Consider the following 11,653-nt stretch of genomic DNA (forward strand, 5'->3'; position numbering starts at 1 on the left):
GGATTACCTGAGATCAGGAGTTTGAGACCAGCCTGGCCAACATGGTGAAACCCTGTCTCTACTAAAAATACAAAAATTAGCCAGGTGTGGTGGCACATGCCTTGTAATCCCAGCTACTTGGGAGGCTGAGGCAAGAGAATTGCTTGAACCTGGGAGGCAGAGGAGGTAGCAGTGAGCCGAGATCGTGCCACTGCACCCCAGCCTGGTGGACAGAGTGAGACTCTTGTCTCAAAAAATAAATAAATAAAATAAATTTTTAAAAAATTTGAGCTTAATTCAGCAGTCTTCCTAGATCTCTATTTTGTATTTAAGATAGTAGTAGCAAATAGAGCTTTTAGTGGACTACGAATAATTTTGACTTTTGAGATAGGAGGAATAAGTTGTTTTATTTTCCGAGGGCACACTTGGTACCAGAATCTTTAAGTGACCATGAAATGAAGGTAAACATAATTGGGGGAAAAAAACAGGCTTAAATTCTTTTACTCTCATGATGTTTGTAAGTAAGAATGCTAGGTTTTAGAGATACACAGAGAAACTACTGTGACTGTGAAGGTTTCTTCCTGTAGCTTTATGCTAGCCCAAAGATAACATTACTTCATGAATTCTCAGTAAATGTACAGAAGTGGTAATGTGTGACCAAACTTTAATATCTGCTTGGAACTAGTGCTTTCTTATCATTTGGAAGAAAAAAAATTATCATTTTAAACCATTTAACATCTGGGAATGACTATAATTATGACAGACAAACTTTATTTTCACTAGAAGATAGAATAGGATAGTGAAAAGAGCACTGGAATGAAAATCAGGAACCCAGGATCTCTACTTGCCCTTTTTTTCAGTAACTGGCTATGGGACCTTAAACAACTCACTTAATCTCTGAGTTTTAGTTACTGTGTAAAATGAGAGCATTAGAATTAAATATCAAGGTCCTTTCCACCTAAGGAAAGGAAATTTTGTAATAAAACAAATAGTATTAAGGAGGACACCCAAGACTATTTGACTAGAATCATCCAGTTGAGCAAGAAATTAAAAAGCATATATATTATTTAGCATGATTTAGCAGGGCGATAGTATGGGATCCAGAGACAGAAGAGGAGTTGAATCCTGGCTTAATCATTGCTGGCTATGTGGCCTTAGGCAAATAACTCTGATTTTCAATTTTCTTATCTTTAGTAGGGATTATAATACCTAACTATGACAGAGACTGCCAGATATACTCCAGTAGCCATTCTGTGTTTCTTCTTTTCAGAAATAAAATTTCTAGTCCTGCCTGAAGTTTAAGCTAGCCCATGACTACCCAAGTGTTTCCAACTGTGTTTCCCAGATAGATGCTGGTAGATTGGGCCCAATAAGTTTGGGCCATTGGGATGTACAAGGAAGAGATGCAGGCAACTTTTTGGGTCATCTTCTTAAACAAAAACCCATGTGTCCTGGATGTTCTCTTTTCTTTTTTCTCTTTGGCTGGGAAATGACAAGAATTAAAGCAGCAGTCTTGGATCCAGAGATGGACGCCAATTGATGAAGACAGCAGAACTGACTGGCTAGTCTGGGTTCCCTGGAGCAGAGCTGACTCTCCACCCTAGGTTATCCATTTACTTTTGCACTGTTATGTGAGAGAGAAATAAACTTCTATCTTCTTTAAGCCCTTGGTTTTTTTTTTTTTGTGGTATTTCTTTGTTACAGCTGATTAGTCTACCTAGTGGCCTAAACAAAACGCTACCTTAAAGAGTTGTGAAGGCTAGAGATTATAAATTGCCTAGTTTAGTGGGTGACACATTATCAGTAGGTGCTCTAGCAGTGTTATCTATCATTTGTTAAATATTTACTTCCCATCTATTGTGGGTGGGGAGCAATGCTAAATGTAACGATCATGAAAATAGTTTCTATTATCAGTGGATTTAAGAACAATTAAAAACAAGGATTCTTAACAATTTAACAAAAGTATATAAAATCACTAGCAACAGCCAATTAGAGAACAAAATTTTATAGTGTCATTCATAATGGTAACCAAAAATATAATTTATCTAGAATGAAAAAATAAGAAATGGGCAAGAAGACCTTTATGAGAAACAGTTTAATTAAGACCAAAAAACCATAACATTTATGGAGAGCTATTTCTTGTCACTTAATGTTATAAAACATTGTTTCTCACAAAGGTTAGTTTATAGGTTTAATTGATGTTAAAAACTCAAATATGATATAATGCATATAATGAAAAACATTGGTTCCCTGGTCCACCCTTTCTCATCCCTGAATGGTTATTCCCAGAGGCAACTACTTATAATCCTCTCGATAGTTTCTCCTAGTATTTCTCAATATTGATTATGCTACCATTTAAAATTTTTTCCATTTTAATCATATATGTTGACTTACTAACAAGGCAAAGGAAGATTTAGCTTTTTTATACTTAAGTTTTTTCCCTTTCCCCCTCAACTTTCTTTCCCTAATGGAGTTATCACTATTTTTGGTTAGTGTCTTCACTGTTAAAATTATGTATTATTCATACTTGAGCCACTCAGTGATTATGATTACATTTACTGTTTTTCTAAAACTTGTTTTCTTGGAGTTTATGGCAAATTATCTTGTATTATATCCCTGATAAATTTTATTCCCATTTTTTCTTTTCTAGAATTTCTTTTGTCTAATATTTGAATTCCTGGATTTTGATTTTCTAATTTTTACTTTTCTAGTGTCTGGGAGATTTTCTAAGCCTTTTCTTCCAATGTTATTATTATATATTTTTAAATGTTCTGCTCTCATTTAAACTTTTCAGCTGGGCACAATGGCTTATGCCTTTAATCTCAGTACTTTGGGAGCCCCAGGTAGAAGGATCACTTGAGGCCAGAAGTTAAAAGACTAGCCTGGGCAACATAGTGAGACCCTGTCTACAAAAAAAAAAAAAAAAAAAAAAAATTAGCATGGTGCATTGGTGCATGTCTGTAGTCTTATCCACTCAGGAAGCTGAGGCAGGAGGATTGCATGAGCTCAGAGTTAGAGGTTACAGTGAGCTATGATTCTGCCACTGTGCAGCAGAGTGAGATCGTGTCTCAAAAATATTATAAGTAAACATTTCAAAGCCTTTTCTTCTTTTCTGAGCATTCATTTTTATAGTCTATTACTGTTTTGTTATAATTTCACCTCTGTCCAAATAATTTTAGTTTTTAAAAAATAATTTCTTTGTGTATTGTATTTTTGTTTGTTTTTCTATTTGATTTGGTTTCTTTATTTCATGATAGGAGCATTCCTTGGTTGTTTCTCAAACATTTAGCTAATACTAAAAATCTTGGAAACTGTGTGCATGGGTTTCACTGTAGGGCTGTTAGTTGAGTATCAGATTTATTTTATTGAGACATTGCTGACTCTTAATATCTATAGCAGGGGTCCCCAACTCCCAGGCTGTAGACTGGTAACAGTCTGTGGCCCATTAGGAACTGGGCCACACAGCAGAAGGTGAGTGGCAGGCCTGAGCTCTGCCTCCTGTCAGATCAGCAGCGACATTAGATTATCATAGAGTGTGAACTCTGTTGTGAACTGTGCATAGAAGGGATCTAGGTTGCACGCTCCTTATGAGAATCTAATGCCTGATGATCTGAGGTGGAACAGTTTCCTACTGAAACCATTGCCCCCACCCATGTTGTCTGTGGAAAAATTGTTTTCCATGAAATCGCTTCCTAGTGCCAAAAAGGTTAGGGACCATTTATCTATAGCCTTTTCTCTTGGGCTGTTTTCTCTTTCCAAAGAAGAGTCTTTCTCCTGCCTGGGAGGTACAAGTTGCTACTAGTTTTTGACAGTTAAACAGAGGAAGAGAACTGAGAGGTAGAGATTGATCTCACTGCTTACTATAGAAATGCTCTTTAATTTACAGTAGCATTATATCCTGATGAACCCATGGGAAGTTGAGAATATCATAAGTCAAAAATGCACTTAGAGCCGGGCACGGTGGCTCATGCCTGTAATCTCAGCATTTTGGGAGGCTGAGGTGGGCGGATCACAAGGTCAAGAGATCAAGACCATCCTGGCCAACATGGTGAAACCCTGTCTCTACTAAAATACAAAAAATTAGCCGAGCGTGGTGGCGGGCGCGTGTAGTCCCAGCTACTCAGGAGGCTGAAGCAGGGGAATTGCTTGAACCCAGGAGGTGGAGGTTGCAGTGAGCTGAGATTGCGCCACTGTACTCTAGCCTGGGTGACAGAGCGAGACTCTGTCTCAAAAAAAAAAAAAAGCATTTAGTACACCTAACTTAATGAAGCCTAATCTAGCCTATCTTAAATGTGCCCAGAATACTTACATTAGCCTACAATTTGGCAAAATCATCTAGCAGAAAGCCTATTTTATAATAAAGAGCTGAATACTTTATGTAATTTATTGAAAACTGTACTGAAAATAAAAACCAGAACGGTCATACCATACCCAAAGTACGGTTTCTACTGAATGCATATTCTTTTCCCACCATGGTAAAATCGAACTATTATAAATCAGGGACCACTGTAAAAATTTTAATCTCCCTGTTTTCGGTACAGTATCTTGTTTTTTTTTTTTTTTGACCGAATCTCACTCTGTCATCTCGGCTGGAGTGCAGCGGCATGATCTCGGCTTACTGCAACCTCTGCCTCCCAGGTTCAAGCAATTCTTGTGCCTCAACCTCCCAAGTAGCCGGGATTATAGGCGTGCCCACTACCATGCCTGGCTAATTTTTGTATTTTTAGTAGAGATGGAGTTTCACCATGTTGGCCAGACTGGTTCTTGAACTCCTGACCCCAAGTGATCCACACACCTCAGCCTCCCAAAGTGCTAGGATTACAGGTGTGAGCCACCGTGCCTGGCCGTCAGTACGGTATCTTATCCTCACACTCAGTTGTGCTTGTAGTCCCAGAGTCTGGTATTTGTCTGATTCAGTTTTTTTTTTTTTCTAGAGAGTAAACTGCTTTTCTCCTACCAGAGTGCAAGTCACAGAGTTGTAGAGGGACATCTAAAATCTCTTTTTTGTTTTGAGACAGAGTCTTGCTCTGTTGCCCAGGCTGGAGTGCCGTGGCATAATCCCAGCTTACTGCAGCCTTGACCTCCTGGGCTCAAGTGATCCTCCCACCTCATCCTCCTTAGTAGCTGGGACTATGGGCATGTGCCACCAAGCCTGGCTAAGTTTTAAAATTTTTTGTAAAGACAGTCTCTCCCTGTTGCCTAGGCTGTTCTTGAACTCCTGGGCTCAAGTGATCCTCTTGCCTTGGCCTTCCAAAGTGCTGGGATTACAGGCATGAGCCACCACACCCAACAGGGCATTTAAAATCTAATTGTTCCTTATGTGGACTTTCTGTCATCCTTCTGATTTTAGCCTTACCCAAAACTCTGCCCCATTTCTGGCCTCTTTATTGTGAATTATTTTTTTGTTGGTGTTACTTTTTTGTGTGCATGTGGAGATAGTGCCTTGTGCTTTTTCGCCCAGGCTGGAATGCAGTGGTGCTATCTTGGCTCACTGCAGCCCTGACCTTGTGGGATTAAGCCGTTCTTCCCAGCTCAGCTTCCCAAGTAGCTGGAACTACAGGCATGCACCACCACACCTGGCTAATTTTTGTATTTTTTGTAGAGATTGGGTTTTTCTGTTGCCCAGGCTGGTCTCAAAATCCTGGGCTCAAGCAATCCACCTGCCTTAGCCTCTCGAAGTGCTGGGATTACAGGCATGAGCCACCATGGCTGGCTGGTGTCTCTCTCTTAACTACACATGTTATGTTTCAACTTTCTCTGTTCTGCTAAGTCAGAAACTATACTTCTGCTTTGCATCTTCCAAGCTTTTGTTAACTTTTTTGTTTTCTTTTATCTCTTCCAGCCATTATCTTCAGTGTTTATAATTTTTAACATTTCTTTACTGTCATGTTAGTGGGGTTTTGGGAGCAAGTGAAGATAAATGCATGTATCCAGTCTTTGATTTTTAATTAGAAATCCTTCAATTTTTAAAAATTGAGACAATTTAAACAAAATAGCTTGAAAATAAAAAGACTTAAGAGTTTGGTGCTATATGGATTTCTCCAGAAGCAAACTTCATTTAAGAATGTCCTATTTTCCATTTGGCTGCAGCATCTTTGCCCCTTTCTGCACAATTTGTGTTAGCACATACAGGGCCTGTGATGTTGGGAAAGGTCAGTTTTCCTGGCACCTGGCAAATTACAGTTGTGTGTCTGCTGAAAATCTCCAATGTCAGGCAGAGTCTTGTTTTTCTTCCTAAGCCATTTCTGAAATACAACATGTATTTATTAACATAATAAATTTCTACTTCATAGCTCAATATTGAGTCTAAATCAGAGGAAATCTTTGTGATCAATCAGATAGAGCTTTAGCCTTGTGCCATGTGTATCCAATAGAATGCTTTTCGTTGCAAAATAATAGTAAATATACCTAGCTAAAACAAGAAGGTGATTTATTAATTGACTGGAAAGTTTAGAGAGAGGTCAGTCTTCAGATGTTGTTTGGTCAAGTCTGTGGCTCTGTTGCTCTGCAGTTCTCTCAGCTCTGCTCTAATCTTCGTTTTTAGTCTGACTTCCCTTATAGTTGTAAAATGGCTACAGGAGTTCCAGGTATCATATGTCATATCACATCATTAAGTAGAAGAGAGAGTTTCTTTCCGAGAAATTTCTAGAAAACATGTCTAGACCTACTGGCTTGAATTAAGTCCATGCTGACGCTTGAACCAGTAAGGTGGAGCATTTGCACTGAGTAACTTGTATCTGAGTCTCATGTCCCATTTCTAGAGCAAGGGTAGTAATATTTCCCCAAAATTTATAGAGTGTGTGGCAGGAGTGATACTCAGAAATTAAAATAGGGAACATGGATGTTGGGGAGGTAACCACAATATCCTTTAGTTGTGATTGTTTTTTGCTTCTAATTTTCTTGTTGTTTTTTCTTTATTTGAGACAGGGTCTTGCTCTGTTGCCCAGGTGCGAACAGGGCTCACTGCAGCCTTTGAACTCTTGGGCTCAAGTGGTCCTCTTACCTCACCTCCTGAGTAGCTGGGACTATAGGCTCATACCACCGTGTCTGGCTAATTTTTATTATTTTTATTTTTATTTTTGTAGAGACAGGTGTCACCGTGTTGTCTACGCTGGTCTCGAACTATTGGGCTCAAGGGATCCTCCTGCTTCTGCCTCCCAAAGTTCTGAGATTATAGGTCTGAGCCACTGTGCCCAGCCTTTTTTTGGTTCTTTCTTTCTTTTTTTTTTTTTTTGCCTTTAGAGACTTTTTAATTCTACCTTTTGATAGTCCCTCCTAAAGAAACTTTTCTTCTCTGTTTCTCTTTCATCCTCCCTTACCTCCTTTCTCTTGTCTTAATGAATCCTGAGGAAAAAAAAATTGTATTCCTGGTTGCCTGACAAGATGCCTCTTTCTCAGAGGAAGGGTTCTATGTTTTCTTCCTTCATATACTGTTTCATCTGATTTCCCTTTTCCACATATGCTTATTGAATGACAATAATATAAGCATAGAGTCTTCTCCTTAATGTGCTATTATTATGTTTGTTTAATTTTTGTTTTTAGTGTACCTTGTAGTTTCTTCATCTTGAGACAGTGTTGTCTGGTCTTTTGAGATATCTTGTTAGTCACTGGTGTTTTGTAATTTCTTTGTGTCTTAGTTGGGATATGTTATGCTGGTGATTCCTCAATCTGATGATTAATGGCTTTCATCATTTTTGGAAAATTCTCAACTATTATCTGTTCAAACATTGCTTTTTTTCCCCTTTGTATTCTCTTCTTGATTTGATAGAAGATGTTGCTAGACATTTTCATCCTCTCCTGTGTATTTCTTAGTCCCATTTGCTTATTTTCTGTCTCCTATCTCTGTTCTGCATTCTAAATAATATCCTAAACTCTATTTTCCTTTTAAAAACTAATTATTTCTTTATCTGTATCTAATCTGCAGTTTAACCCAGTGTGTATTTTTTTTATTTCAATGCTCATAAAATTCTGTTTGTTTTTTCCTTTCCCTCAGATCTGCCTGGTCTTTTGATATTGTCTTTATTTTATTTTATTTTTATTTTCTATTGTCTTTCTTTTTCTCTCATATTTTATAATGTCTCTTATGTGTTTAATAATTTTAAATATACTTATTTTATAATTTCCATCTGCACTATCAGCTGAAATTTTTTGATGTCTAATCCTACTAATTTTTGTGTCTGCTGTCCCCTTATGGTGAATTATTTCTTCTTGTGCTTTACAGCTTTAGATTATGAGCTTATCTTTAGTGAGGCTTTTTTTAAATATGGGAATTCTGTAGGTCCAGAATAGTTTTACATTTGCTTCTGCTAGTTATCTCAGGAATATTATCAGCCTGGGATCACCCTTTTTATACATTTCTGAGCCTTGAATTTCTTGGATCATGCAGGTAGTATAAACTTGAACTTCAAACCATTGTGAAGGCTGGCCCAGGACTTAAGTTATTGGTGTAGATTTTTTTTGTTCACCTAGAACCTAGACCAAGATAGTTATGTTTACTTGGGGAATTTGGTTTTATGAGGGTCTTTTAGTTCTAACTTTCTGTGTCCCAGGGTTGGTGCTCATTCCAGCCAGTTAATAGGTATTAAAATTCAAATGTCTTGGTTATTGAGGCTGGTAAATCTCCCCTGAGTAACTATAATCAGTTTCTGCTTACTGTTCTGGATTACAGTTCCTGTCTTGTTTTTGGCCTCTGAATGTTTAATTTCTTACTATGCATTTAAAGGAATGTTTGTTTGATTTAATCCAGCATTTTGAGATATTTGAGAATGCCCTAGGTCTGGTTCTGCACGGAATACACAGATTTGAGGCAGAAATTTGCATGCAGGAGATTTTTTCGGCAGTCCTCTTGGCAACCAACCTCTGTGGGGAAGTGAAGGATTGTGAAGCAGATTCAACAGGAGAAGCTAATCCATAGTGCAGCTGCATCCAAGACACCAGTCAATCCTATGGGGAGCTCCAGACCTGGGATTAACCTGCAAAGAAGTCCCAAATCTAGGTACAGGGGCCAGGTCTTTGTACTTCAAGGAGCCCAGCTTCTCATAGTATCTCCTATTAATATGAGGACAGCCACCACTGAGCTCAGGACTATGGTTGCCCTTTTCATCAGTGTATTGCTTATGCTTTGGGAAATGTAATGCCCTTTGAGCCCTCTCATAGAGCACAGTCAGTAGGCAGTTTTCAGCTTCCTTCATATATACTCTCTAGCATGTCCACTTCTTTGGAACCTTTCATTCCCTAAATTTACTATCTGCCACAGCAGTTCTGCCATTTCTCCTTCACTTACTGTGTGCCTCCACTTTTTCCAAACTTTCAAGAGCCATCTTAATATTGTAGTATCATTTCCAGGGGCCTTGTCAGGGTGTTAAATTCAGTATAATGGGAGAGTGCTCTCAGGTAAGTCTTCTTTTATCCAACTTCATATTCTATTTCCCTTGGTCCAGTGTCTTCAGAATCCAGCCTTATGTCTGTTCTTCCAGCTCTTGCTTTACATGTTGACTAAGTTGTGCAGCTCTTTCAGCCATATAGTCCTTTTCCTCCTCAGCAGATTCAGCACTTCCCAAACATGGTTATTTGTGATTGGTCTGGAGGTCAAGAACCAGAGGTGGAAGTAGATCTGGGAAGACATAGGTTATCTTGTAAGGAAGAGGCATGTGCTTCATCTTGAGCAAAGGAAAGGCTAATTTCTGCAGGATCAGATAGTTCCTGGGACTCTGGGACTCCAGAGATTCAAGATTTTTAAAGGTATCATCCAACTCTCAGGGTTCTGTGCCTTCCCAATCAGAATGCTGACCCTGGTGTCATACAGTTCAATATTCATGTATGACTGTCTGTTTCTTGATTATTCTTTTATATTCTATAATATTAGTGTTAACTTCTATATTGTGAACAAGGCTTCTGTGTAATGAGTTGGTCATCATTCAAATGATACCTTCATGGAAACCAATGGGGCTGTGTACCTGCATGCCCTGTGGCTCAAGAGCAGTGTTCCTACCTAGTAGAGCAATTGAGGAGCTATAAGGGCCCTACTTAGTGCCACATATTGATACATCTGTCATTTTGTCTTTAACATTTATTGGGTGTTTATTGGGTACCAGTCTCTGTGCTAGAGGCATTATCTCATTTGATCACAACCTGTGTGATAATGACTTTTAGTATCTTCATTTTCCAGATAAAGTAGCTGAGTCTTTGACAAGTTAAGTTACTTGCCTTGTTATATAACTAAGAAAAGACAGAGCTGGCATTTAAACCCATGCATTCTGTTTCTTGAGTCACATTCTTAAAACACTGTGCTATACTGGATCTCTCTCCTTGAATATTGATAATAGTTATTTTTACTTTTCTTTGGTGAACTTGGTCTTTTCTTCCATTCCTATGATGTTTCTACTTGATGACGATTTTATCTTCTTGCCATAGTCTTGTCTTTTTCACTTTTGATGGAATGGCAAATTAATTGTATTTAAATAAGAAAATTGGAAAAGTGTCAAATGCTTAATCAAGCTAGTTATTATAAAGGTTTTCCCATTGCAGAAGTACTATTTGCTATAAACAAAGTAGAAAATACTGTTAAAAACTATTGATACATCAAAAAGTTATAATATTTGACATGTTCTCTATTTTTTTCTGAAATAGGTATTGCATATTTTAGATAGGTAGGGTTTTACAGTACAATCATTAATGAGCAATTTGGGAGTATTTATCAAAACCTTTAGGAACTCTTCTCTGAACTCTCTTATGTGCAATATAGAGTATCCTCAAATTTTAGAAGGGCTGATTAGAATTGAGTATGTCTTTTGGTCCTTAAGATATAGAAACGAGATTGCAATTTAGTTTATGGAGGGATTGGCTATTCATAATAATACAAAATGTATATCTATGATATTAAAATTTTTAAAATGTTTTATTATTATTTTTCTAAACGAGGAGAAACTCAGGTATTAAAACTTTATGGGAGAACATGACAGAGAAAAAAAGGTCAAAAAAGGACCTTAATCTGGGTGGAATGGCATGGGCCTGCAGTCTCATTTTACTGGGGAGGCTGAGGTGGGAGGATTGCTTGAGCTTAGGAGTTCATGACCAGCCTGAGCAACATAGTGAGACCCTGTCTCAAAAGGCATTTTAGGGAAAAAAGGTGAGAAATGATCTAGAGTATAGATCCTTGTAGTGTAGTATCTGGTATATAGAGGTAAAAGTGGGACCCACCTGCATAGGATATCTCTTAGTTGGTATATACTATGCATTTTAATATTCTGGATACCAACCTACTTTAAATGGCAAAATATGTGCTCTCATTGAATGAAAGCCCTGCAATTAGATAGTATGTATTGATTTCATTTCCTGAATCTGAACATTAATTGTATGATTATTTAGAGGTTTTTAAAAATGTATTATTAGGCCGGGCGCGGTGGCTCAAGCCTGTAATCCCAGCACTTTGGGAGGCCGAGACGGGCGGATCATGAGGTCAGGAGATTGAGACCATCCTGGCTAACTCGGTGAAACCCCGTCTCTACTAAAAAATACAAAAAACTAGCCGGGCGAGGTGGCGGCGCCTATAGTCCCAGCTACTCGGGAGGCTGAGGCAGGAGAATGGCGTGAACCCGGGAGGCGGAGCTTGCAGTGAGCTGAGATCCGGCCACTGCACTCTAGCCCGGGCAACAGAGCAAGACTCCGTCTCAAA

The 11,653-nt window shown here is 38.4% G+C and overlaps 1 protein-coding gene across 6 annotated transcripts in view; it reads left to right on the forward strand.

Annotated features, from left to right (window-relative positions):
- DISP1 (dispatched RND transporter family member 1) overlaps nucleotides 1–11,653 on the forward strand; it is a 195,573-nt gene that overhangs the window by 21,636 nt on the left and 162,284 nt on the right. For 5 of the 6 annotated variants that reach the window (XR_002729903.2, XR_004229029.1, XR_002729902.2 and 2 more), the window contains one exon: nucleotides 1,477–2,706. The exons of the other annotated variant lie outside the window; for it this stretch is intronic. The gene's annotated coding sequence lies outside the window, so the exon portion shown is untranslated. Of the gene's footprint in view, nucleotides 1–1,476; nucleotides 2,707–11,653 lie in introns of those variants that run through there. 6 annotated transcript variants of the gene reach the window in all.

The sequence above is a fragment of the Piliocolobus tephrosceles genome, chromosome 1, assembly GCF_002776525.5.
Source record: "Piliocolobus tephrosceles isolate RC106 chromosome 1, ASM277652v3, whole genome shotgun sequence".
NCBI lineage: Eukaryota > Metazoa > Chordata > Mammalia > Primates > Cercopithecidae > Piliocolobus > Piliocolobus tephrosceles.